Source organism: Macaca mulatta, chromosome 19 (assembly GCF_049350105.2).
Source record: "Macaca mulatta isolate MMU2019108-1 chromosome 19, T2T-MMU8v2.0, whole genome shotgun sequence".
In the NCBI taxonomy this organism is placed as follows: Eukaryota; Metazoa; Chordata; class Mammalia; order Primates; family Cercopithecidae; genus Macaca; species Macaca mulatta.
In genome coordinates, this window is record NC_133424.1 from 19,266,235 (window position 1) to 19,292,604 (window position 26,370).

Here is a 26,370-nt window from a genome sequence, read left to right on the forward strand (position 1 = left end):
GGCACCGATCCTGCGCCTCCATGCCTGGGCTGGGCGGGAGCTGGGGATGCATCCATCGCCTGCCAGGAATCCGGGCCCTGAGTTGTCGGCACTTCCAGCGTTTCAGGAGAAGCCAAGCAATTCTGATGTTTAAGTTAACTTAAAAAAAAAAAGTAACAGTTGGCCACCAGTTTTCATTTTTATAAAAATGCTTCTCAGACCTCAGGAAGGCCACAGCTGCGGCCGGCCACGCTCCTGCTCCTGCCTGCCAGGTTACAGGCTCTGACGTGGGCCCAAGAGCCTCTGGGCTGTAGTGGGTGGGGCAGCCGCGCTGGTCCTGGGGTGGGTGCCGGGCAGTTCCGCCCATTCCCGGCTGCCTTGGGAGGGGGTGAATGATGGCTGAGAAGCTTATGGCCAAGGGTCTTGGATCAGCAGCTGACGTCCTCGGGGCCGGGGTGGCTTCCTGGTTAGAAGGCACTAGGGTGGTCTACTTTGGGCCCCTCCACCCACCCCCACACTGCCAGAACCTTGGGTATACTTTTTATTTCTCCTTTATACTTTTTTCACTGATATAAAATACATATAACGTAAAAATTAGCCTTTATTTAATTTTTTGAGACAGGGTTTTGCTCTGTTGCCCAGGCTGGAGTACAGTAGTTCTATCCCAGCACCCTCGATATCCAGACTGAAGTGATCCTCCCACCTCAGCCTCCCAAGTAGCTGGGATTACAGGTGTGTACCACCATGGCCAGCTAATTTTTAAAAGTTTTTGTGGAGATGGGTCTCACTATATTGCCCAGGCTGGTCTGAAACTCCTTCCTGGGCTCAAGCCATCCTCCTGCCTCAGCCTCCCAAAGTGCTGGAATTACAAGCATGAGCCACTGTGCCTGGCCCCGTTAGACATCTGTTTGGTTGGTTGTTTTTGAGACAGGAGCTCACTCTGTCGCCCAGGCTGGAGTTCAGTGGCGTGATATTGGTTCACTGCAGCCTTTGCCTCCCAGGTTTAAGTGATTCTCCCACCTCAGCCTTCCTGGTAGGGAGATTACAGGCACCCACCACCACACCCAGCTAATTTTTTTTGTATTTTTAATAGAGATAGGGTTTCACCATGTTGGGCAGGCTGATCTAGAACTCCTGACCTCAGGTGATCTGCCTGCCTTGGCCTCCCAAAGTGCTGGGATTGTAGGCATAAGCCACCATGCCCAGCCCTAATTAGCCATGTTAAAGTATGCAATTTAGTGGCATTTAGTACCCTCTCAATATTGTGCAGTGATCACCTCTACCCAGCTCCAGAACATTTCATCCCCCCAAAAAGAGACCCCTCTTAGCTGGGCGCAGTTGCTCATTCCTGTAATCCCAGCACTTTGGGAGGCCAAGGCGAGCAGATCGCTTGAGGTCAGGAGTTTGAGACCAGCCTGGCCAACATGGCAAAACTCTGTCTCTACTAAAAATACAAAAATTAGCCTGGCGTGGTGGCATACGCCTGTAATCCCAGCTACCTGGGAGGCTGAGGCAGGAGAATGGCTTGTACCTGGGAGGTGGAGGCTGCAGTGAGCTGAGATCGTGCCACTGCATTCCAGGCTGCGTGATGGAGCAAGACTCTGTCTCCAAAAAAAAAAAAAAAAAGACAAAAAAAAAAAAACACTATCTATCAGCAGTTACTCCCCGTTCCCCTCCCCCGCCCCGGCAGCCAGCAGTCTGCTTCCTGTCTCTATGGATTTGCCTGTTCTGGACATTTCAGATCAATGGACTCTGACACTGTGTGGAGTTTTGTGTCTGGCCTCTCTCAGTCAGCATCGTATCTTCAGGCTTCTTCCACGTCGTAGCGTGCATGAGATGAGTGCTTCATTCCTCTCCATGGCGGAATAGCATTCTGCTGTATGGATGGAGCACATCTGGCTGAAGCGCATTCTGCTGTATGGATGGAACGCGTTCTGTTCATCCACTTGTCTGTTGATGGGCATTTGGCCTGTTTCCACATTTTGGCTGTTACGAACAGAGCTGCGTGGACATGTGTGTTGCAGGGTTTGTGTGGACGCTAACTTCAGTTCTCTTGGGTCTATACTGAGGACTGGAATTGCGGGATCATGCAGAGACTCTGGGTTTAACTGTTTGAGTAGTGGCCGGGCTGTCTTCCCGGAGTAGACCGGTTTTGTAGGCTCCTCTTCCATGTTCTCTGCTGTGACCCTTCTGTGGGAGCTGAGGCCCTGCACTCTTAGGCATCCTCCTCATGCCCCTCCTCCCTCCAATGTTACTGGGCCTGTTGTTGGGGTTTGTGGTGTTTCTGTACAGCTCTGCAGAGGCCAGGCTCACCGCCGGTTGGCCTTAGCTCAGGGTACGGGTTCGTGTTGGCTGGGATTCCTGCCCAGGTCCATTTGGAATATTCCACTTGTGCGTGAAGCAAAGGCCCAAGGATATTAAGTGGCGTGTCCAGGCACAGAGCCCCTTTCTGCACACCCAGCTGCACATGAGGGGAGGAGCTGACATCCCGAAAGGCCGCGCAGAGGTGGGAGCTTGAGGACACAGCCCTGCAGTGTCTGCTGGGGTGAGCCCTGCACCACCGGCAGCCCTCTCCCCAGCCTGGTGGGTAGAGCTGTGTTGGGAGGGCCTGCAAATGTGGAAACCTACGCTAAAAATAGCAGCCACATGCCTCCTGTGGGCGGCCCACGCTCACCTCTCCTGGCACCCTAGTTTGCCCGGAAGCAGCAGGGTGGGAGGGCACGCTGGGCCCCACGCAAGCCCATACTGTCCTTTCACGTATGCATGAGGCTGGGTGAGCCACGCACACCCAAGGCCACCCTCCACAGCACTGTATCCCAAGCTAGGGTTTGGGGTGCCCCAGAAATCAGCAGGAATCAGAATAGCTCCGTTTGCAGGAAGACATGATAGTGCACATTGCAGCCGTGACACGGTATCCCCAGTGGGTCCTGGGAGGTGCACTCCATCCTCCTGCTATTCGCTTTGCAACAAAACTAACACTCTTTTTTTTTTTTTTTTTTTTTTTTAAGACGGAGTCCTGCTCTGTCACCTAGGCTGAAGTACAGTGGCATGATCTTCGCTCACTGCAACCTCTGCCTTCTGGGTTCAAGCAATTCTCCTGCTTCAGCCTCCTGAGTAGCTGGGATTATAGGCATGTGCCACAACGCCCAGCTAGTTTTTGTATTTTTAGTAGAGAGGGAGTTTCACCATGTTGGCCAGACTGGTCTCCAACTCCTGACCTCGTGATCCGCCCGCCTTGGCCTCCCAAAGTGCTGGGATTACAGGTGTGAGCCACCGCACTCGGCCTAAAACTAATGCTCATTAAACAGACAAGAGCAGCTTCCCGTCCACCGGTCAGATGTGGCTACTGGCCAGCTTGTGCTCTGATCGCCAGAACGGTCTCTCCAGAGCATTCTCATTTCAGCATGGCAGGTTAGGGATTGAGGTGTCATTCTCACCCCCAAATGTTGATGACCCCCAGGGAACCTCCAACCTCCTGGCCACATCCTGTTGTCTGCACCCTGAGTATTGGGGCCTGTATACTCCCTTGCCCTCCCCAGCCCTTTGAGGGGCCTCTCCTGCCCGCACTGGGCTCTGGGGCCTGCAGCTCCCAGCCTGGGCTTCGGGAAGGGTTTCTGTGCCTGTTCAGGGGCCTTTCAAGCACAGTTTTTGTTGGTGTCCTGGGGCTGCCGCTACAAATGACCACAAAATCTGGTGGCTTAAGAAACAGAAATGTACACTCCCCTAGTTCTGGAGGCCAGAAGTCCAAGATCAAGGTGTGGGCAAGGTTGACTCTATCTGTAGAAGGCTCTAGGGGCGGATCCCTCCTGCCTCTGGGGGCTCCAGACGCTCCTTGGCTTGTGGCCGCATCACTCCAGTCTCTGACTCTGTCTTCACCTGGCCTGTGTGTCTGTGTCTCTTTCCCCTTCTCTCTCTCTCTCTCTCTCTTTTTTTTTTTTTTCTTTTTTTGAGGCAGAGACTCGCTCTGCCACCCAGGCTGGGGTGCAATGGTGCGATCTTGTCTGACTGCAACCTCCAACTTCCGGGTTCAGGCAGTTCTGCTGCCTTAGTCTCCCGAGTAGCCGGGATTACAGGTGCACGCCACCACGCCCGGCTAATACCCCTTCTCCTTTCTTGTAAAGACCCTTGCCATTGGATTAGGGCCCACCCTACTCCAACATGACCTTAACTCAAGTATAGCTGCGAACACCTTATTTCCAAGTAAGTTCCCATTCCAGGTGCCGGGAGTCAGGACTTGGACATACCTTTCTAGGAGTACGTCCCACAACAGAAAGTAAGTACTGTGGTGCAGGCCCCATGCCCAGCAGGGAGCTGCAGCCTCCCCTCAGCCGCCTGTGGCCCCAGGGACTGGCCTGTCCTCCCCTCTTCCTCTGCTTCTCAGTGTGTGGACATCATGATGCTTTTGCTTTCATCATTTGTGTGATCACGTCTTGGAACCAAGTGCTATTTGCATGTGCAGGTGGGCTCCCAGGCCCGGGGTCTCTCTGAGTTGGCCTGTTTGGAGGTTTGTCCCAGCCAAGGGGCCCGTCTGGCTGAACCTACCCTTCTCAGGGCCGCATCCCATTTCCCTGTTGACTTTACTGCAGTCCATGCTCCTTCCTGCCGCTGCTTGCGGTTGGCTGCTGTTTGGAGCTGCCTCCAGCATTCCTGCACCCAAAGCCTGGGACAGGTGTACGTTTATGTGCTGGCAACTGGGGGGTGGAGGGTGTCGCCAAAGAACGGGGGTGCTGAGAATGGGCCCCATGCTGGGCTGCAGGTGGGGAGGGATGCCTCCAGGACTCCCAGAGTCACTGGTGGCATGTACTCCCTGCTGCCCAGTGCCCCGCTGTGGGGACCCCGTAGTGAGTGCAGCAGCCACAGCCCATCCGTGGTGGGGGGTGTGGTCTTAGGATGGGGACATGAGCCTGAGGTTCACTGTTGGAGGTGGGGCAAGAATGTGGCTCCCGCATGACTTCTTTTTTGTGAGATGGAGTCTTGCTCTGTCGCCCAGGCTGGAGTGCAGTGGCACGATCTCAGCTCACTGCAATCTCTGCCTCCCAGGTTCAAGCAGTTCTCTGCCTCAGCCTCCTGAGTAGCTGGGATTACAGGCGTCTGCCACCACGCCTGGCTAATTTTTGGAATTTTAGTAGATACGGGGTTTCACCATGTTGGCCAGGCTGGTCTCAAACTCCTGACCTCATGATCCACCCACCTTGGCCTCCCAAAGTGCTGGGATTACAGGTGTGAGCAACTGCGCCTGGCCGGCTCCCACATGACTCTTAGCCCAGGCGTAGCCCAGCAGGCATTAGTGTGTGGAGAGGGCGCGGCCAGGATAGGGGCCGGCGAGTAGAGTGTGCTGTGGGGTCTTTCCTTTAGAGCTGGAGTGACCTGCTCAGGTGGGAAGTTTGGAGAGACTCCAGCTGAGTGGTTTGGGGGCCACAGGGTTAACTTGAGACCCCAGTAGGAGGCTTCTGTATTTGTCCAGGCAAGAGACGATGTGGCTTGGGCCAGAGTGAGGACAGAAGAGGTGAGAGGGCAGAAGAGGCGCTGGGGCACGGGGGAGCCAGGTGGGGCATGGGGGGTTCCTAAGAAAGGGCCAGGTTTGGGCAGGTGTGAATGTGCTCGTGTGCACGCAAGTGAGTGGGAGGTGGCGCACACATTATGTGTGAGCGTGCATGGACGTGTGTATGGTGTGGTGTGCGTGCACACATATAAACAGGCATGCAGGCGGGACAGGATCGTGAGCCTGTGTGTGTGCATGTGAGCATGTGTGCATGCACATGCATGAATGTGTTGATAGATACAATGTGACTGTGTGTATGGCTGTGAATGTGCACACGTGTGACTGGGTGCATGTGTGTGAACACCTGTGATGTCTGTATAGCCTCCCTCGGAGGGTGACTGGCGCTGGGCTGGAGACATGAGTTCGGGGAGCCTTGAGTGAGGGGTGATGGTGGCACTCCCAGGGTGGGGCTGAGAGGGGGTTGCTGGGCTTGGGAGTGGAGGGCCCAGGAGAAGGCTTTCCCCCAGCCCCCTCTCCCAGGGTCTTCAGGCTGTGTGAGAGCCAGGACTGGGTCTGTCTCCTTGTGGCCTCTGTCCCTGGTGCAGTAATGACCACTGGGTGATGGCCCTTGGGGTCCAGGGCAGCCCTGGAGCCCTTGCCATAGATGCTGAGCTGGAGCGGGGCTGCCACGTCATACTGTTCAGGGGCCAGTCCCTCCCCTCCGGAGCCGATTGCCTCAAACACTGTGCCCGCGGAAGGGTCGTAGTGCTCACAGGACACACAGGCTCACAGCCTGTGTTTCTGCCTGTGTGTGGGGCACTGAGGCCCAGAGAGGTGGCTACCAGCTTGGATGCAGGACCCCTGGGCTCAAACACTGCCCTCCAGCCTCAGCCTACAGTAAGTGGGGGCAGGACTGGAGGATGCAGCTCAGAGAGGAGGGTGCAGGGTTCCGGGGTGGGCTGAATGCCGGGCGGGAGCAGAGCAGGGCCTCTCGCAGGACGGTTTCGCTTGCCAGCCCTGGTCAAGGCAGCAGTGGTTTCCAGACACGGGGCTGTGTGTGTGAGGCAGGAACAGCATAGGCAGGGGCCCCCTGGGGAGAGGGCCTTGGACAGCAGGAAGAAGACCTGGCAGTGGGGACAGGAGTGAGGGAGAAGAAAAAGACAGCAGGGCCTGGGCAGCCCTGTCATGGGGCCGGCTTTGAATCTTACTTATCTATTGTTGAGGTGAACGCCACGTAAGATCCACCATCTGAAAGTGAACAGTTCCGTGGCGTTCAGCGCATTCACAGTATTGTGCAGGCATCACAGCTATCTAGTTCCAGAACATTCTCACCATCAAAAGGAGACCTTGTCCCCATTAGCAGTCCCTCCCCTCCTCTCCTCCCCAGTCCCTGGCAGTTACTAATCTGCTTCCTGTCTCTGTGGATTTGCCTGTTCTGAGCATTTCAGATCAATGGAATCTCATACTCTGTGGCCGTCTGTACTTGGCTTCTCTCACTCAGCGTTGCGTGTTCAGGTTTATCCACGTTGTAGCATGGGTCAGTGCTTCTTTCCTTTTTTGTTGTTCCTCTTGAGACAGGGTCTCACTCTGTCACCCAGGCTGGAGTGCAGTGGTGCGATCACAGCTCATTGCAGCCTCCACCTCCTGGGCTCTATCCAACCTCACACCTCAGCCTCCCGAATAGCTGAGATTATAGGTGTGCACCACCATGTATGCCTGGCTAATTTTTTTTCTTTTTTTTTTTTTAGAAATGGGGTTTTGCCATGTTGGCCAGGCCGCTCTCAAACTCCTGGCCTCAAGTGATCTTCCCGCCTCCACCTCCCAAAGCGCTGGGATTACAAGCATGAGCCACTGTGCCCAGCCTTCATTCCTTTTCATGGCTGAATCCTATTGCATTGTGTGGACAGACCACAGTCTTATTCATTCATCCCTTGGCACACACTTGGATTTTCCCACCTTTTGGCTATTGTCCATTGTGCTGGTACACACACTCACATATGATTGTCTTCATTTCGTGGGGGCGTCCACCCAGGAGCGGGATTGCTTGGTCAGACAGCAGCTCAGCATGTCACTTGTTGAGGAACCGCTACACGGATTGGGGGTTTATTTTAAATAGGATGAAAGCCTACTGGTGTATTTAAAACAGGAGCATGACACGATTTGAACTGAATTAATAAAGAGAAGAAAATGAAGGAGTCTCGGCGGCCACTTGCAGAGGGAGCAGGGAGGCCGGGGAGGAAGTCACACAGGTGTCTGGGTGCGAGATGACACGGGCTATTTCTAGGGAGGGGACTGACGACAGGCCCTGGAGGTCTAGCTGCTGGGAAGTGATCGTGGGAGTGACGAGGCAGGCAGAGGAAAGGGACACCTCCATCGTCTGTCCCTGCTTCCTCTACCCTGGTGGGTGCAGCCCCCAACTAGTAACCCCTCCTCTGGGCCTGGTCCTTCCCTGCATCATTGCACCCTCGGGGCAGTCCGAGTTGGTACCTGGCCCCGCTGGCCCAGAATGTGGCCTGAAGATGGTGAGACAGGCAAGGGCCGACCCCACCGGGTCCCTAGGGCCTACAGCAGGTGCCACTTGGGACCCGACTAGGAGTTCGGGGGCCTGGGTGAAGCCTTTGGGACAGGGCCGTGAGGGCACTCGAGGGGTACCAGGTGGGCGCTGGCAGGCCCAGGATCTGGCCTCCCAAATCACAAAATGACTTTTGGTGTTATGTAACTCCATAGTCAAGCTATGTCTAAAAAATGGAGCATAAAAACTATTTTGGGCCCATGGTAATGAGGGCATGTCGCCTTTGTCTTAGCCGTCCTGGGGGGAGGCAGCGTCGAAAGAGCTGCTCAGAGAGGCGGGTTCAGCCCAGACCCCAAGCAAGCCGTGTGTCAGCAGGCAGACGCCGTTTTCAAAAATCATTTGTTCCGCCTCGACCGGAGGTGGCTCCTGGCAGATCGCCCTGCAGTGCTCAGAATCCCAGAGGCCTGCGGGCGGCTGACCCTGGGCGAGCAGGGCCGGGCCTCCTCCGCCGCATCTGGGATCTGACTTCCCTGAGGTTAGGTCCGGCACCTGTCAGAAACCAGGCCTGACATTTTCAAGACGGGCACAGGCCGGCTCCGGGGAGGCCCTAGGCACGTCCATGTGGGCGGCGTCGGCGTCGGGCTTCTTGCCCGGGACTGAGGGGCCGCTCTCGGGGAGGGAGACCCTGTTTCAAGCGGCCAGAATCCCCCGCCAGTGGTTCGTGTTATTCAGTTGGTGATAAGGTTTTAAATTAAACTGCAAAGGATCTGTTCCCCCAGCTACAAATAGAGATGTGTGCTCGCACATTCCAGAAGCCAAGTGTGCACCGAGACGTGTGTTTTGAGTCAAGGTGGAGAAAAAGTGAGTTGGTTTTTTTTTGGTTTTGTTTTGTTTTTGAGATGGAGTCTCATTCTGTCTCCCAGGCTAATGTGTAGTGCCGCGATCTCGGCTCACTGCAGCCTCTGCCTCCCGGGTTCAAGCAATTATCCTGCCTCAGCCTCCCGAGTAGCTGGGATTACAGATGTGTGCCACCACCCCCGGCTAACTTTTGTATTTTCAGTAGAGACAGGGTTTCACCATGTTGGCCAGGCTGGTCTCGAACTCCTGACCTCAAGACATCCACCTACCTTGGCCTCCCAAAGTGCTGGGATTGCAGATGTGAGCCACCGCACCCGGCCAAGTTTTGGAATTCCATTTCTCTCTCTGCTCATGTACACTATGTGCACGCATGCATGGGGCGGTCTCTCTCTAATTATATATGCTACATGCACGCATGCATGGGGCCCTTTCTCTCTGCCCATGTACACTGCGTACACACATGCATGGGGCCTCAGTCCTTCCTTTCTTGTTGGCTGCTGTGACAAATGACCACAAACTGGGTGTCTTAAAACAATAGAAATGTATTCAGTGCAGGTGTCAGCAGGGTTGGTGCCTGCAGGAGGCTCTAGAGGAGGATCCTTCCTGCCTCCTCCAGCTTCGGTGGCTCCAGGCCCTCTTTACATCACTCCAGTCTCTGCCTTCATTGTCGTGTGGACACCTCCTTCCTCTCCCTGTGCCTGTCTTTGTGGCTTTTCTGAGGATACTAGTCGTTGGATTTAGGGCGTATCCTACTTCAGTTCAACCTCATTTTTTTTTTTTTTTTCTTGAGATGGAGTCTTGCACTGTTGCCCAGGCTGGAGTGCAGTGGCGTGATCTCGACTCACTGCAAGCTCTGCCTCCTGGGTTCACGCCATTCTCCTGCCTCAACCTCCTGAGTAGCTGGGACTACAGGTACCCGCCACCATGCCCGGCTAATTTTTTGTGCTTTTAGTAGAGATGGGGTTTCACTGTGTTAGCCAGGATGGTCTCGATCTCCTGACCTTGTGATCTGCCCACCTTGGCCTGCCAAAGTGCTGGGATTACAGGTGTGAGCCACTGCACCCGGCCTTTTTTTTTTCTTTTTAAGACAAGGTCTCACTCTGTTGCCCAGGCTGGAGTGCAGTGGCACAATCAGCTCATTGCAACCTCTGCCTCCTGCAGTCCACCTGCCTTGGACTCCCAAAGTGCTGGGATTACAGGTGTGAGCCACTGCACCTGGCCTCGACCTCATCTTAACTGATGACATCTGCAAAGACCCTCTCTCCAAATATGGTCACATTCACAGATCGGGGGGTTAGGACATGGCTATGTGTTTCCAGGGTACCCAGCAACCACAGCAGACATTCTGCCATGTCCATAGTCACTGGCCCTTACTGAGGTCCCCCAGCCTCTTCTGGTCTGCCCAGGAGGTGCCGTGACGTACTCCACCCCATGATCCAGCACATGGGAGTACCCGGGTCACCGTGCAGCCGGGGTCTCAGCAGTGGCCAGAGTCTGCCGTGATTCGCCAGGGGCTGTGGGTTTTGGGGACATGCACCGGAGACCCCCACACCTATGCATCCGCTGACTAAGTCCCAGACGAGATTCATCCCAGCCCTGCTGCCATCCTACCAGGGAGAGCTTGCAACTCTGAGTGTGAGACGAGAAAACGCGCCAAGCAGTTACCAAGGTGTCCGGGGCCCCTTGGCCGGGGAGAGGACACCTGGGGTGTGGACACAGGCCACAGGCATGCCAGGTGCCTCCCAGCCAGCTTCAGAGATGCTGGTGGAGTGGATTGGAGAGTGTCCCCCAGACATACGCGCCCATGTCCTAAGTCCTGGAACTTGTGACTGTGGCCTTCTGTGGAAAAAATATCTTTGGGGGTGTGATGAAGTGAAAGACCTTGAGATGAGATCATCTTGGATTTAGGATCGGCCCCGAATCCCATGACCGGTGTCCTTATTTAAAGAGAAGACGACACAGGCATACAGCCAGAAGGCCACGTAATGAAGGAGGCAGAGGCCAGAGTGATGCAGCCACAAGCCAAGGAGGCCAAGGACAGCCACCAGTGTTTGAATGGACGTGACGTTCACGTAACATAAAATTAATAATTTTAGAGTATGCTGTGGTGGCATGTAGCACAGTCCCAGTGCTGTGCAGCTTTCACTTCTGTCTGCGCCCAGAACATTTCCATCGCCCTGCAGGCAGTCACTCCCCATTTCCACCCCCAGCCCCTGGCAACCACTAATCTGTCTCTGTGACTTTGCCTGTTCTCGACATTTCGTATCAATGGAAATCTCACACTATGTGGACTTTTGTGTCTGGCCTCTGTCACTCAGCATCATGTCTTCGAGGTTTGTCCACGCTGTAGGATGAATCAATACTACAATCTTTTTTTTTTTTTTTTTTTTTTGAGACAGGGTTTTGCTCTGTTGCCCAGGCTGGAATGCAGAGGCGCGATCTCAGCTCACTGCATCCTCTGCCTCCCGGGTTCAAGCGATTCTCCTGCCTCAACCTCCCAAGTAGCTGGGATTACAGGCATGGGGTACCACTCCTGGCTAATTTTTGTATTTTTGGTAGAGATGGGGTTTCACCATGTTGGCCAGGCTGGTCTCGAACTCCTGACCTCAGGTGATCCACCTGCCACAGCCTCCCAAAGTGCTGGGATGACAGGCCTGAGCCACTGTAATTACCCGGCCTACACTCATATTTTGTTGTATGGATGGGCCACATTTTGTTTATCCATTTATTTGGTGGGTTTTGTCTTTTGGGTGTTGTTAACCGTCTACCTGCAGTGTGTAAGTCTGTTGACATCTCATCTCCAATCTCCCCATGGGGAGAGACAGAGACCTGTCTTCCCGTCTGCCTTAGCATCCTTGCTTCTGAAGACAGCTCTCAGGAAGTAGCAGGGCGTGAGGAAGGGATGAAGGGTGGGTGTCTGTGTCGCCACGGCCCAGAGGTGCGGAGCCACGTGGCATCTCCATGCCGTGGCTTAAAGCATTGGAAGTTTGTGGCCAAGGCTGGTTCACGGGGGACCCCAGGTCCATGACGGGTTTCCTCATGGTGGGCTTGCATCACATTAGATAAAGGACCTCAGAGAGAACTCTGGAGGGTGAGAGGGCATCTGGTTGGTATTTCTGCCTAGTTGCCATTTGTTTGGGGGCTGGAGAGGGAGCCTTAGCTGTGTGTTTCGATGTGGTCACACGGCCTGTGGACAACAGGGCAGTGGCCCTGCAGGGATACTGGTCCTAGATGGAGTGAGACAGCTCCTGCGTCGACCCACCTTGCCCGTGCCAGGCCCATAGCAGCCTCATCAGTGTAGGGCACATTGCACACATCACCGTCCTCTCAGTTGTCCCCGTGCTCCAGGAGCCCCCAGGAGGGAGGATGCATGTTGGTGTGTTAATGGCGATGGCATTCCACCATCACCCCAGGCAGAAGCAGACACCGTGTGCTGCACTTATGAGACGTGTGAAATCTCCCCGCACAGAACAGAGCATCCCACGTATGTGGTCATGGGAGTCGAGAGAGCGACACCGTGTCCCGAGGGCATCCCCTGGGCTCCAGGTGGGAACCGGTGGGGCGGATGGGCTCCTTGGCAGCATCGACACGGCTCCCTCGTCCCCTCTGTAGATGGCGAGGTCCCAGGAGGGAGCAGTGACAGCTGATCAGTCTGTGGGGTGGGATGTGTGGGTGCGTGGGGTGTTGTTCTCTGCACTCACTAGGAGTCAATTTCATTTTCATTTTAAAAGAAAGAGAGGTAACGGGTTGTTGCTGTGCGTGGGGGGATTCCGTGATAAGCCGGCTCTAGGATCGAGGGACCTGGGGTTTTCGGGTTCTCAGCCCTGCCCTAGAAGGGGAGACAGCAGCACCTATTGGGACTGGGGGGCCATGTGTGTTTCTGGTGGCTGCTGTAACATATTAAAGTACTACACCTGGGCTGCTTAGAACAAGAATGTCTTCTCTTGTGGTTCTAGAGCCCGGAAGTCTAAAATCCAGGTGTCGGCAGGGCTGAGCTTCCTCTGGAGACTCTGGGGAGGAATCTTTCCTGCCTCTTCCAGCTTTCAGTGGCTCCAGCCGTTCCTTGGCTTGTGGCCGCATCACCCCAATCCCGGCTGTCCCGCTCTGCATCTGTGTCTCATCTTTTGTCTCTTAAAAGGACAGAGCAGCCACCCGATGTAGGGTCATCCCGGCTAATCCAGGATGATTTCTTCATCCCACGATCCTTCCCTTCATTATGTCTGAAAAGACTCTTTTTTCAAATAAGGTGATACTCTCAGGTTCCAGGGATGAGGAGGTGGATATGACCTTTTGGGGACACCAGGAACTCACTCCCCAGTACCCGAACTGACCCGCATCAAGCGCTTGGGATCTGTCTCTCACCCTCTTGCTTGCCTTGGCGGTTCCCTAAGGCCTCTGACCCTGTCACCCCCTTCCCACCTTCCCTCAGCACACTGGCCCCACCTGGGAGCACTCCTGCTGGTCCGTCCTTTGGACCCGCCTGGAGCTGGGGAGTGTCCCCTTTGTCCTGAGTACGCCCAGGAGAACCCTGTATGCTTCACCCTGGGGAGCTCAGTGTCTTTTCTTCCTAGTGCTTTAGGCCAGTGTCCCTGTGTGAGACCCCCCTTGCTACCTAGTGCCCCCGCCTGTCCCCTCGTGGCAATGCTGAGGGGGAGGCCTCCTGTGACCTCTGACCTCTGCAGGCCTCTGCACCTCTCGCCGCTTCTCTCCCCCAGCTCGGGCCTGAGGCTTAGGCGGCTTGATCCATCTTGGTTGACCCTCCCTGTGGCCTCCAGGGGGCCCCTGTCCAGCTCCCAGAATCCTTGCTCTCCGTCACTGCTGGGTTTCTGGGTTCCTGCCTGTCTCTATCCTGGAGAGGAGGAGCGGGAGTCTTTAGTCCCCACCCAGAGCCTAGGAGGCCTCGGGCACCCTTCTGGAGCAGAGGTCAGGGCAGCCTGGCCAGCCGTCCGCACACACGGGCCCCTGAGTCAGCGTTGGAGAAGACATCAGTGCCAGACCTGTGGCTGTGCGTGCTCACAGGGGCACCAGGCTGCCGGCTGGACCCATCTTGGCCACTTGCATCCCTGGGGAGGCCTGGCCATCCTTGGCACCAGCCCCTCCTCCCTCTTCCTGAGCCTTCCACCTCTCTGGCCTGGGTCAGGGGCTTCTCCTTGCTCTCCTGGGTCTAATTCTCTCTCTCTCTCACGTGGCTCAGGTGTTCCGCCACCTTCCCCCAACACAGCCTGGCTTACGGGATCTGCCTCTGCCCTCCCGTGTTCTGGAGAATTCCTCTCTCCCCGTGTGTGGAGCTTCCAGGGCTGCTGGTCACCCTGGCCGCTCCTGCTGCCCAGACCCCCTTGGGGACATCCCAGGGACGGGGGCCACCCGGCCTCAGCCCAGGTCTGCCTGTGCCCGTGCAGATCTGCAGTAAACATGTTCTAGAAAGTACTTCCTCCCGACTCATGTACCACGCCCTCTATCTTCTCTGGAGTTGAGGCTGGGCCCTGGAACAGGCTCCAGCTCCTTGCTCTCCCAGCTGGTGACGCAGGAACATCTTCGCGCATAAATCTGCGTTCTGGACGATTTCCCTCAGGAGAGCTTCCCAGAAGTGGGATTACCGGGTCAGAGGGCAGGAACGTTTCTCAGGCACTTGGTGGACGCTGCCAAATGACTCGGCCGGCACTCCCAGCCACCTGCCTCTCAGAGCCCCACGCATTTCCAGCACCGCTGACGTGTGCCGGCCTCGCTTCACCCCTCGGTCCCCGGGGGACAGCAGAGGAGGCCCAGGCCCAGGAGGGGAGCTGGCTGCCCCAGAGGAGCCCTCAGGTGGCCGGCTACAGGGATGAGGTGAGAGCCATGTCATCTGCTTCCCTGGGATGGTTCTTAGTGTGGGCTGGAGGTGACATGGGGTTTAGTGAGTGTAGAGGGTTGAACAGTGTCCCCTCAAAAGTTCACGTTCATCCAGAACCTGTGAGTGAGCTCATTTGGAAATAGGGATTTTACAGATGGAATTAAGTCATGATGAGGTCATTATGGAATAGGGTGGGCCCTAAATCCAGTGACTGGTGTCCTTATAAAGAAGGCAGAGGCCGGGCGCGGTGTCTCACTCCTGTAATCCCTGTACTTTGGGAGATCGAGGCGGGCGGATCGTGAGGTCAGGAGTTTGAGACCAGCCTGGCCAACATGGTAAAACCCCGTCTTTACTAAAAATACAAAAATCAACCGGGTGTGGTGGTGGGTGCCTGTAATCCCAGCTTCTTGGGAGGCTAAGGCAGGAGAATTGCTTGAATCCAGGAGGCAGCGTTTGTAGCGAGCCGAGATTGTGCCACTGCATTCCAGCCTAGGTGACAGAGCGAGATTCCGTCTTGGAAAAAGAGAAAAGAAGGCAAAACAGGCCAGGCACAGTGGCTGAGGCCTGTAATCCCAGCACTTTAGGAGGCCAAGGTGGGAGGAGTCCAGGTGTAGCCTGGACAACATAGCCAGACCCCATCTCTGCAAAAAATTAAAAAATAATTGGCCAGGCATGGTGGCGTGCGCCTGTAGTCCCAACTACTCAGGAGGCTGAGGCAAGAGAATCGCTTGAGCCCAGGAGTTCGAGGCTATGAGCTATGATTCTGAGCTATGATTCTGCCACTGCACTCCGGTCTGGGTGACAGATTGGGACCCTGTCTCAAACAAACAAACAAGGCAAAACAGAGGCACAGGGACAGAAAGGGAAAAGGACAAGGCCAGGCGCAGTGGCTCACGCCTGTAATCCCCAGCACTCTGGTAGGCTGAGGCAGGCGGGTCATGAGGTCAGGATATCGAGACCATTCTGGCTAACACGGTGAAATTCTGTCTGTACTAAAAATAAAAAAACTTAGTCGAGTGTGGTGGCACGCATCCGTAGTCCCAGCTATGTGGGAGGCTGAGGCAGGAGAATCGCTTGAACCTGGAGGCAGAGGTTGCAGTGAGCTGAGATCACGCAACTGCACTCCAGCCTAAAAAAGAAGACAGGGAAAGGACACAAGCAGACAGAAGCAAAGAGTGAGGCGATCCATCTACAAGCCAAGAGGTGCTGAGGACAGCCAGCAGCCACCACAGCTGGGAGAGAGGCCACCTTGCTTTTATTTTATTTTATTTTTTTTGAGATGGAGTCTCACTCTGTTGCCCAGGCTGAAGTGCAGTGGCGCGATCTCGGCTCGCTGCAACCGCTGCCTCCTGGATTCAAGCAATTCTCCTGTCTCAGCCTCCCAAGTAGCTGGGATTACAGGCGCCTGTCACCATGCCTGGATAATTTTCTTTTGTAATTTTAGTAGAGATGGGGTTTCACCATGTTGGCGAGGCTGAACTCAAACTCATGACTTCAGGTGATCCACCCACCTCAGCCTTCCAAAGTGTTGGGATTACAGGCATGAGCCACTGTGCCTGGCCTCCACCTTACTTTGAGAGCCTGCAGAGCTGTGTGGGGACACATCTCTGTTGTGTCAGCCACTTGGTTTGTGCTCATTTCTTACTGCAGCCCCAGGAGACGATCATGCCCAAGAGTTGGGGATGGACCAAGGGGGACTCTGGGGTCAGGACAAGTGCCCCCTCCCCTGGTGTCCTGGCCCTCCCCGTGAGGTTGTCCAGAGGTTGGGGGAGTGTCCCATCCTGGCCCATCTCTGCCTCTCCACCCCCCTTTGTTACTAGGTGAAGAACTGTACATTAGCCTCATTTGAAACTTTATTCCCAGGCCTCTTCGGCTTCAATCGCTGCCCGGGATGCACTGCGGGTAAGCAAAACCAGGACAATGGGCTTGGGCTTAAAAGTATCAGAGATCCCGATTTCATTCATTCCTGACACCAAGTCACTTGAAAAAGCAGTCGTAACATCACAGAGCAGCTCCGGGGAACTTCTCCGTGCCTTATCTTCTTCTTCCTTTTTTTTTTTTTTTTTTTTTTCCGAGACGGAGTTTCTCTCTTGTGGCCCAGGCTGGAGTGCAATAGTGCGATCTTGGCTCACTGCAACCTCCGCCTCCTGGTTTCAAGTGATTCTCCCACTTCCGCCTCCTGAGTAGCTGGGATTACAGGCATGTGCCACCACACCTGACTAATTTTGTATTTTTAGTGGAGATGGAGTTTCACTATGTTGGCCAGGCTGGTCTCAAACTCCTGACCTCAAGTGATCTGCCCACCTTGACCTCCCAAAGACCTCCCAAAGTTCTGGGATTACAGGTGTGAGCCACCTCGCCTGGCCTTTTTTTTTTTTTTTTTTGAGACAGAGTCTTGCTCTGTCACCCAGGCTGGAGTGCAGTAGCACGATCTCAGCTTACTGCAACCTCCGCCTCCTGAGTTCAAGCGATTCTCCTGCCTCAGCCTCCCAAGTACCTGCATTACAGGTGCCTGCCATCATGCCTGGCTAATTTTTGTATTTTTAGTAGAGATGGGGTTCCACCATGTTGGCCAGCTGGTCTCGAACTCCTGACGTCAGATGATCCACCTCCCTTGGCCTCCCAAAGTGCTGGGATTACAGGCGTGAGCCACCGCACCTGCCTGCCTTATTTTCTTTCTTTTTTTTTTTTTTTTTGAGACGGAGTCTCACTCTGTCGCCCGGGCTGGAGTACAGTGGCTGGATCTCAGCTCACTGCAAGCTCCGCCTCCCGGGTTCACGCCATTCTCCTGCCTCAGCCTCCCGAGTAGCTGGGACTACAGGCGCCCGCCACCTCGCCCGGCTAGTTTTTTGTATTTTTTTAGTAGAGACGGGGTTTCACCGCGTTAGCCAGGATGGTCTCGATCTCCTGGCCTCGTGATCCGCCCGTCTCGGCCTCCCAAAGTGCTGGGATTACAGGCTTGAGCCACCGCGCCCGGCCTATTTTCTTTAGAAGTTGGTTCAGGCTGGGTGTGGTAGCTCACACCTGTAATCCTAGCACTGTGGGAGGCCGAGGCAGGAGGATTGTTGGAGCTCAGGAGTTTGAGACCAGCCTGAGGAGACCACATCTCTACTAAAAAAAAACTAGCTAAGCGTGTTGGCCTGCAGCTGTAGTCCCAGCTACTGGGGAGGTTGAGGTGGGAAGATTGCTTGAGCCTGGAAGGTTGAGGCTGCAGTGAGCCATGATTGCACCACTGCACTCCAGCCTGGGTGACAGAGCAAGACCCCATCTTTAAAAGAATAATAATAATAAGAAGAATATGTTGGTTCTGTTTCATTTGCTTGGAAGCCTCTTCAGTTCCCAGCCCTGCAGCCCTGTGGCCTTCCCCAGAGGTGGTATCCACACTCCTTATCCTTCTGCTTGGCCCCGCTGGAGCCTGTGGCAGATTCCTGTGGCTGCAGGTGAAACCAGGTGCTGTGACTCCTACCTGGCCCTCAGTGATTATGATGGGGTCACGTACTGGGTGCCAGGGTCTGCCACACTCCGCCCAGGGGCCACTGCCCAGCAGCAAGTGTGCTTAACCATGCAGCTCCCCACACAGATTGAGGTGGGACGGTGCTCCATCCTGTGCCTATATCCTGTCCGGGGCTGGCCACGGCCTTTGCTGGCTCACTCTGGGAAGGTGGCCTGCATCTCCAGCTGGTCTTGCTGGTGGCGTTGGTGGGGATGGGCTCTCCCGGGGGCCTCAGCAGCCCTTAAACAATGTAAGGGCTTTTTGCCGTGTGTGGACCCAACGAAGCACATTGCCAGCTCCTCACTCGGGGTCCCTCTTGCCTCCCCTGGATCTGCTGGGGCATGTCCCAGTCAGGGGGTGCCTAGTGAACACTGAGCCCGCCTGCTTCACACGCTACCTGGTACAGCCCCTGGACTTTGGGGTGGAGTCGGGGTCACACCCACAGGGCCTTCTGGGGAGTCGTGTATTTGGGAGGGGCGCTTCTCCCAGTGTACTGGGGCCCCCCTACTCCCCACAGGCCTGCCATAGAGTCACTGGCTGGGCATTCGCCACCCCTTGTGCTATCCTGGTTTGAACTTCATCTACACCCTCCCCGTCCCTCTGCAGTGACCACCATGAGTGCTGGCCTGGCCTGATCTCTGCTCCCTGTGTCCAGCCTCCACTCCTACCCCGGCAGTTCCTGCCGCCCGACCCGCTGCCTACCTCATCCTTCACCCTGGATGGTTCCTGTAACCACCCCTCCCTACTCCCTAGTCTCAGGATTCCTGCCCCCTCTGGGCCCTTATTGACCCTACTCTGCAGCCAGTGGTGCCCCCCTTGGTCCCCCTACTCTTGGGGACCAGCCCAGAGGCCGCCAGTGGTCCCCGTGGCCGTCTCCTCCTAATGTGCCCCCAGTTGTGGCCTTAGTTGAGTACCGTGTCCAGAGGGAGCTTGGAGAGGAAAGGGTTTGTCCCAGGCCCTCCACAGTTCAGGGGCTGGGTTTGCTTCCTTCTTTCCTCCTTCCTTTCCTCTCTCTCTCCTTCTTTCTTCCTTCCTTTTATTTTGAAGAGACAGTGTCTCGCTCTGTTGCCCAGGTTGGAGTGCAGTGGTACAATCTTGGCTTACGGTAGCCTCCACCTCCTGGACTCAAGCAGTCCTGCCTCTGCCTCCCGTGTTGCTGGGACTGCAGGTGTGTGCCAGTGTGCTCAGCCTGGGCTAATTTTCTTAGGCTGCCGTAGTGAGGCACCATGAATCAGGTGGCTTAAGACAATAGAAATGTATTGTCTCTCATCTCCGGAGGCCAGAAGTCTAAGATCAAGGAGTCAGCACGGTTGGTTCCTCCTGAGGCCATGAGGGAGAGCCAGTCTCAGGCCTCTTTCCAGCTCCTGGTGGCCCCAGCAATCCTCGGCAGGTCCTTGGCTTGTAGACGAAGCACCCCGATCTCTGCCTCTGTTGGTGCTTGGCCCACTTTCCTCAGTGTCTCTGTCCTCCCCTCTCATGGGGGCACCAGTCATTGGATGCAGGGACCTCCTTAATTCCAGGATGATCTCATTTCAAGATCCCACACTAATTACATCTGCAGAAACTCTCTATTTTCAAATAAGGTCACATTCCGAGGTTCTGGTGGACATGAGTTTCGGGGGGCCGTGAGTCCATCTAGCACAGGACCCTATTCATCCCGGGCTGCCCGGCCTTGAACTCTGGGCCGCTCCTGCTACCTTGTGCTGCCTCCAAGTGGTCTGCAGGCCCCCTGCCAGCCCCCATGCGTCCCCAGCCCATAAACCCCACCGAGTAGGCACATTGCTTATCTTTGGGAGACTGGTTCCCGAAACACCGCCCACAGCTTCCTGCTTGTCACATCTCAGCTGCCTGGCTGCCCTGGGGGGTGGGGGGCAGGCACTGCTGGTCACCCTTGTATCACAGACACTTGGCCCTTCAGGGCTAGGGCACACTGGAGCCCGGCCCAGAAACCCCCTCTCCTCACCCACCCTGCGCCCCACGGGCTCCTGCAGAGAGAATCCGGGGCTCCCTGGGCTTCGCCTGGGTTTGGCTGCCTGTGATTGCCCCCTGATGACTTGGGATGTGGGGCGGTTCTGAGCTGCCCAGTTACAGATACACCTGTTTATGGACAGTGCCTGGGGGTGGTGCCGGGCCCCCGGGGCAGGGCATGTTGGCCTGCGGAAAGACACGGGAGGCTTATTTGTGAGCAGGTGCCGCAGACTGAGTTCTGTCTCCCCCAAACTCACATGTTGACGCCTTCACCCCCAGCGGGGCTGTCTTTGGAGGTGGGCTGTTAGGAGGTAGTTAAAGTTAAATCAGGCCATAAGGGGGTTCCTGATCTCTAGGATTGGAGGCCTCGTAAGAAGAGGAAGGGAGATCTCTAAGCACACACAGCTGGGAGAGGCCATGCGAGGACTCAGAAGGCGGCCCCCTCCTGGGCCAGGAAAGGCGCTATACCTGGAACCTGGTCTGGGTACTGCTGGGCCCTGATCTTGTACTTCCAGCCTCCAGAAGGAAGGCATTCTGTCCAGAGGAAGACATTTCTGTCATTTAAGCTGCTTGGTCTTTGGTATTTTCTTGTGGCAGCCTGGGCTGCTAAGACAGAGGGTTATTTTGGATGCAGGGGCTAGGGGTCCGGCAGGGCTTGCTGGGGAGGTAGTGCTTGAACTGAGTCCCAGATGATGAATGGGAACCGTTGTGGAAGGTTCCAGACAAGGGCTTGGTGGGTACAGGGCCCAGAGGCAAAAGGCGGATGGGGGGGAAGGCCCTGAGTGCCGCCAGTGGGGAGTTGGGGTTTGCCTCTGGGGGAAGGAAAAGAGAGCTTTAAGCCTGGGGATACTCCAGAGGCCCTTCAGAATAACAACAGGAGGCCGGGTGTGGTGGCTCATGCCTGTAATTCCAGCACTTTGGGAAACCAGGCGGGAGGATCACTTGAGGCCAGGAGTTCAAGACCAGCCTGGGCAACACAGGAAAACCCCATCTCTGAAAATAAAAAACTTAGCTGAGTGTGGTGGCATGCACCTATAGTCCCAACTACTTGGGAGGCTGAGGCAGTAGGATCATTTGAACCCAGAAGGTCAAGGCTACAGTGAGTCGTGTTCACTCCACTGCACTCCAGCCTGGGCAATAGGGCAAGACTCTTAAAAAAAACAAACAACAAAAAAATGATGACAAGAGACAGCCCTCCCAGCTGGGGAAAGAGCCTGGATTGTAACTGAGGCCCCTCCTGTAGTCCCTTAGTGCCTCAGTTTACCAGCTTGCAAAATAAGGGTACAGCTGTGTCTCCCCCCTCTTAGGACTGCTGCAAGGCCCACCCAGGGTGGGCGCTTGGCCAGCTGGCAGGGCTGGAGTCTCCTTTGTGGGGAGGGAGGCCCCTGTGAGCCAGCTGTGTGTACTCAGCCCCCAAGGGAACCTTCACACATCCCAGCCACCACCTACAAGAGAAACAAAACGTGCTCACGGCGGACCCTCTGTTCAGCTGGGTCTGGAAATTTGGCAGCAGCAACCATGCCTGATAAAAGGCATTCCGAGGCAGCCCTGGTGTTTGTGTATGTGGTTCTGTATTTACACAATTGGAGGGAGGGAGGAGGCAGCAGGGAAGTGTCTCCAGGGCCCAGGAGACTCGGCCTAGAATCCACGTGCCCGTGATGCTCTCATCATCATTCCTTATCGCTTCCCAAGCTCAGCAGATGTTTACTGAGGAACTCTGGTGGACCAGGCATGCAGCGAGGGGTCAGCTCGGCTCTTCTCACTGGGCCCTCAGTGAACGTGGGTGGGGATCCACAGCGTGGAGGGACTGAGGCAAAAACAAAGTTGACAGCCAGAATGAACTCAGAATGGACCAAAGACCTAAATGCAAGAACTAGAAGTGTAAAACTCCTGTAAGAAAACAGAGGGGCTGGCCAAGCATGGTGGCTCCTGCCTATAATCCCAGCACTTTGGGAGGCCTAGGTGAGCAGATCACTTGAGGTCAGGAGTTCAAGACCAACCTGGCCAACATGGTGAAACCCATCTCTACTAAAAATACAAAAATCCACCAGGCTTGGTGGCGCGCGCCTGTAATCCCAGCTACTCAGGTGGCTGAGGCAGGAGAATCTCTTGACCCCAGGAGGTGGAGGTTACAGTGAGTCAAGTTTGCGCCACTGCACTCCAGCCTGGGCAACAAGAGCGAGACTCCATCTCAAAAAAAAAGTCAGGAACAGATAAATCCACAGAGACAGGAAGCGGATTAGTGGCTGCTAGGGGCTGGGGGATGGGGAATGGGGAGTGACTGCTGATGCGTACGGGGTTTCTTTAGGGAGTGATTGAAATATTCTAGAACCAGACAGAGGTGATGGTTGACAGTGTACTAAACGCCTCTGAATCATTCACTTTCTTTTTTTTTTTTTTTTTTTTTTTTGAGACGGAGTCTTGCTCTGTCGCCCAAGCTGGAGTGCAGTGGCGCAATCTCGGCTCACTGCAAACTCCGCCTCCCGGGTTCACGCCATTCTCCTGCCTCAGCCTCCCGAGTAGCTGGGACTACAGGCGCCCGCCACTGCGCCCGGCTAATTTTTTCTATTTTTAGTAGAGACGGGGTTTCACCATGGTCTCGATCTCCTGACCTTGTGATCCGCCCGCCTCGGCCTTCCAAAGTGCTGGGATTACAGGCGTGAGCCACCGCGCCCGGCCTCATTCACTTTCAAACAAGATCATGGTAAATTTTTTATGTGGATTTTATTGCAGCTTTTTTGAAAGCATATTTTTCACGTAAAAGATTTTTAAAAAATAAAAAGGAACAGGCCACTAAGAGAAACCAATGGTGGGCCGGGCGCAGTGACTTACACTTGTCATCATCCCAGCACTTTGGGGGCCAACGTGGGAGGATTGCTTGAGGCCAGCCTGGACAACCTAGGGTTTTGTCTCAACAGACAAAAAAAAAAAAGAAAAAAAAAAAAAATAGCCATGGTGGTGTACACCACTACTCCCAGCTACTTAGGAGGCTGAGGTGGGAGGATTGTTTGAGCCTGGGAGGTTGAGGCTTCAGTGAGCCCTGATCGTGCTGCTGCACTCCGGCCTGGGCCATAGACCAAGACCCTGTCGCAAATAAAAAGAGAGAGAAAGAAAACAGACGCGGGACATCACAGGCTGTGCCTTGCCGCTGCGAGCTGTGTTCCCACACACACAGTCTCCAGAGGTGGGCAGTGGCAGCTCCCTGGGGAGCATCTGTCAGGGCTGGCAGCTCCTGCTACACAGCTGGGGATCCCCTCAGTCACCAGCCTGTTCGCCTGGGACCCAGCGCCTGGAGGTGGGCAGCAGCTTCCACATTCCCTGTGTACCCGGCAGCCATTACCCAGCCCTGGCCTCTGGGAGAATGAATCGATCAGGGGATGCCGGGCATGCATCCCTTACCCCTACAGCGAGGTGTCCGGGCAGAAGATCCTCCCCCACAACACGCACAGGCGATTGGCGACGGGCATCCGAGCAAAATGCGTGAGATCTGGGGCTCTTTGCTGGGCCCTTGGAGGAGCGCAGGAGGAGGCTTGAGGGTCAGACATGGGAAGTTCTGTGTCCACAAGTCAGAGACAGAAGGCTTTGCTGCAGCCTCCGACATCACTCGGAGCTTTGGGGGTGCCTGTCAGAGACTTGGACGCCCCAGGGCAGGGCAGAGGCCCGAGGGCTTTCGTCCTTGTCTCCCTTCTCACACTGGCATTGGCCCCTCCTGGCATTGGGGATGCCGGCCCTGCTAGTGCGTCTGGTTAAAAGCCGGCCCGGAGGGTGTTCACCTCCTTGGTTTTGCTTGATTCAGGGCAGTGACAAGGGGAACCCCTGGGGAGCGGGGGATCCTGAGCGTGGCGCTGGATCAAGGCGCATGCCAGCTCCTGCAGGCCTCATTTTGAAGCCGAGGTCTCAACTGCAGGGAGCAGATGGCATGTCCCCCGGGAGTGCTGGGGCGGGGGCGGTGACAGGGCTGTGGGGCTGGCTCCTTCACCATGAGCCTGGGCAGCAGGCAGGTGAGGCCTCACGGTGGAGGCCTGGAGCCTTTAAGAGAAGAGTCCTGCTCTGTCTGTTGATGCTGAATGGCTTCAGAAGCTTCTGTTCCGTCGGTGACCGTATTTCACCCCTGGTGGCCCATCTCAGACCCTATGAGCTCCCAGTCCTGGGCCTCTGCATCTGCTGTTCCTCCTCCCCTTCAAGACTCCCCCATGCTGTGTCTCTGCCAGGCCACCACCGCACAGTGGCTCAGGCTGAAGCTCCAGCATTCACCACTTGCCTGGAGATCTAATGCTTGCTGCCTGCTCTGGGCTACGGGCTTGTGTGAGCAGTGCCCGTCTGGCTGGCTGGCAGCCACGTCCACTGAACCTAGAACCATGCCCAGTGCTGGGCAGACTCTCGCCTTGAGTCTGGGAGGGGAGGTGGGGACGCTGCTGTGGTGGGGCGGGAGCCGGACTGGCTGAGCGGGTGGGTGCCTGAGCCTCAGTTGGTTCTCAGCTATTGGCCCAGCTGGGCTTCGTGCCAGCAGCAGAGGTACCAGCCAGCGTGGACATGGGAGGATGAAGGCTCCTGCCCTGTGGGAGTGTCCTTCAAGTCACCACACATCCCTGCCTGTGGCTGCTGGGACGCTTGGAGAGCCCTCCAAGGCCCAGGCCTCCTTCCCCATTCCAGGGTCCCTCTGCCCTCATCAGCCTTCCCAGAACTCTGTTTTGGAAAGCCCTGAGTTATGGGGCTGCAGGGTCAAGGGGTGCGAATCCCCGGGGTCCTGGTCAGCTCCCAGGATCCAGGATCCAGGTGCGTCCTGTTCATTCACTGGGCTGAAGAAAGTGTTTGCTCCCCCCCTTCCTCTTGTAGGGCCACGCCCTAGGCTGAGGTGCATGCTGCCTCTGCACTCAGGCAGTCCCTGTGCTTTCTTGAGCCTCAGTTTCCCCATCTGGACTGTCAGGGGAGGGGCCATGCAGAGGGTGGCCCCTTGGGGGAGGCTTAGTGCTGGGCAGCGGTGGGCCCAGGGGGAAGAGCCTTCTGGTGCAGGCAGCGCCAGTGCAAATGCCCAGAGGTAGCGACTGGTGGCTCCGGGAGGAAGCATGTGAGCTGGAGCTTAGTGGTCAGGGAGAGTGGAGACTAGACCTTGAAGCCTAGAGGTGGGGAGGGGGGGAAACTGAGGACTGCTTGGCACAGACAGCGCCTCCCTCTCTGGCCCCCCACAGGGAGGCCCTGGCCTGCCACGGCTTTGCAGGGCCAAGCTCAGCCATCAGCCCGTCTGCTTCCCTCAATCTCATTAGAAGGTTGGCCAGTTGCCATGGCAATTGCTTCTGGGCCTGACCAAGGCTGGCCCCGTCTGCAGAGCGAGCCCCAGGGAGGGCCAGCAGGTTGGGGTGTCTCTGTGTCCCGTGCAGGGTTCTCGGGAGACTGGGTGCTGCCCGAACATCTCTCCACGTCCTGGAGAAGTAGCCACAGCCGTATTACACCGGGGCCACCCCAGGGCCACCCGGCCCCCATTCCCCCACCTCACAGCCCCTGCTCCATCCAGCCCTGTGGATGCCGCCTGGACAGGGCAGGGGATGTAGACTCAGCAGGATCGTGGACGTGGGCACAGACAGAGGCAGAGGTGGGCGTTCTCCAGGGCGAGGGTCCTGTCAGCAAGGGGCGAGGGTCAGCGGAGGCCTGAGAAGCCACCTTTACACAGGGCTCTGTAGAGGGGTCAGGTGCAGAGGTAGGACTTTGTGTGAGGGAGTCCCGGTGCAGGCTGTATCAGGAGCAGGGGTCCCTGCGGTAAGCTTGTAGCATCAGAGCTGGGCCCACATCTGCCTCCCACGTGCCTCCATTGATGCTGGCGAGTTCTCATCTGAGATCAGGTGGCTTCAGTAACACTTGTCCCAGGAGGGGCCATGTGACTTCAGTCATGCTGGTCATGCAGGGGTTAAGTTCCAGGTGTGTGGGGGCCTCAGTTTTCCCATCTGGAGAGTGGCAGGTACTGATAGCCCCTCAAAAGCCCTGTAGAGGGGTGAATCATGTCCCACAAAAAGGTAGTCCACACCCCTACTCCTGGAACCTGGGAAGGTGGCCTTACAGTTGACTCTTGGATCAGTGGTTTTGAGCCACACATATCTACTCATACGTGGATTCTCTCCTGCCTCATGCGTGAGACAGCAAGACCAAGCTGCCGCCCTCCTCCTGCTGCTGCTGTTCCTCCTCCTCCTTTTCCTCCTCTTCCTCCTCAACCAGCTCTGCATGAAGGACAGTGAGGAGTGAGGACAAAGACCTTT

The 26,370-nt window shown here is 56.0% G+C and overlaps 1 protein-coding gene and 4 long non-coding RNA genes across 15 annotated transcripts in view; 3 read left to right on the forward strand and 2 right to left on the reverse strand.

Moving 5' to 3' along the window:
• LOC144336860 (uncharacterized) overlaps nucleotides 1-23,168 on the forward strand; it is a 37,843-nt gene extending 14,675 nt beyond the window's left edge. Inside the window, exon 3 of the long non-coding RNA XR_013409265.1 lies at nucleotides 23,041-23,168. This is a non-coding gene — a long non-coding RNA (uncharacterized LOC144336860). The remainder of the gene's footprint in view (nucleotides 1-23,040) is intronic.
• The window catches only part of LOC144336870 (uncharacterized), an 88,206-nt gene that overhangs the window by 47,387 nt on the left and 14,449 nt on the right, over nucleotides 1-26,370 (reverse strand). The window lies entirely within an intron of this gene.
• Nucleotides 1-26,370, forward strand: part of CRTC1 (CREB regulated transcription coactivator 1) — a 98,828-nt gene that overhangs the window by 27,146 nt on the left and 45,312 nt on the right. The gene's annotated exons all lie outside the window — the stretch shown is intronic.
• Nucleotides 2,957-20,103, forward strand: LOC144336869 (uncharacterized). The gene is made up of 2 exons (XR_013409276.1): nucleotides 2,957-3,147; nucleotides 17,209-20,103. It is a non-coding gene; the product is annotated as an uncharacterized LOC144336869 (long non-coding RNA).
• LOC144336862 (uncharacterized) lies at nucleotides 2,957-24,974 on the reverse strand. 2 transcript variants are annotated; one of them, XR_013409267.1, is made up of 4 exons: nucleotides 22,810-24,974; nucleotides 22,380-22,503; nucleotides 5,137-5,429; nucleotides 2,957-3,178 (listed from the first exon to the last, which is right to left on the reverse strand). It is a non-coding gene; the product is annotated as an uncharacterized LOC144336862 (long non-coding RNA). The 2 variants fall into 2 exon arrangements; XR_013409268.1 differs by lacking the exons at nucleotides 2,957-3,178; nucleotides 5,137-5,429 and adding an exon at nucleotides 9,154-9,628 and having other exon boundaries at nucleotides 21,253-22,503.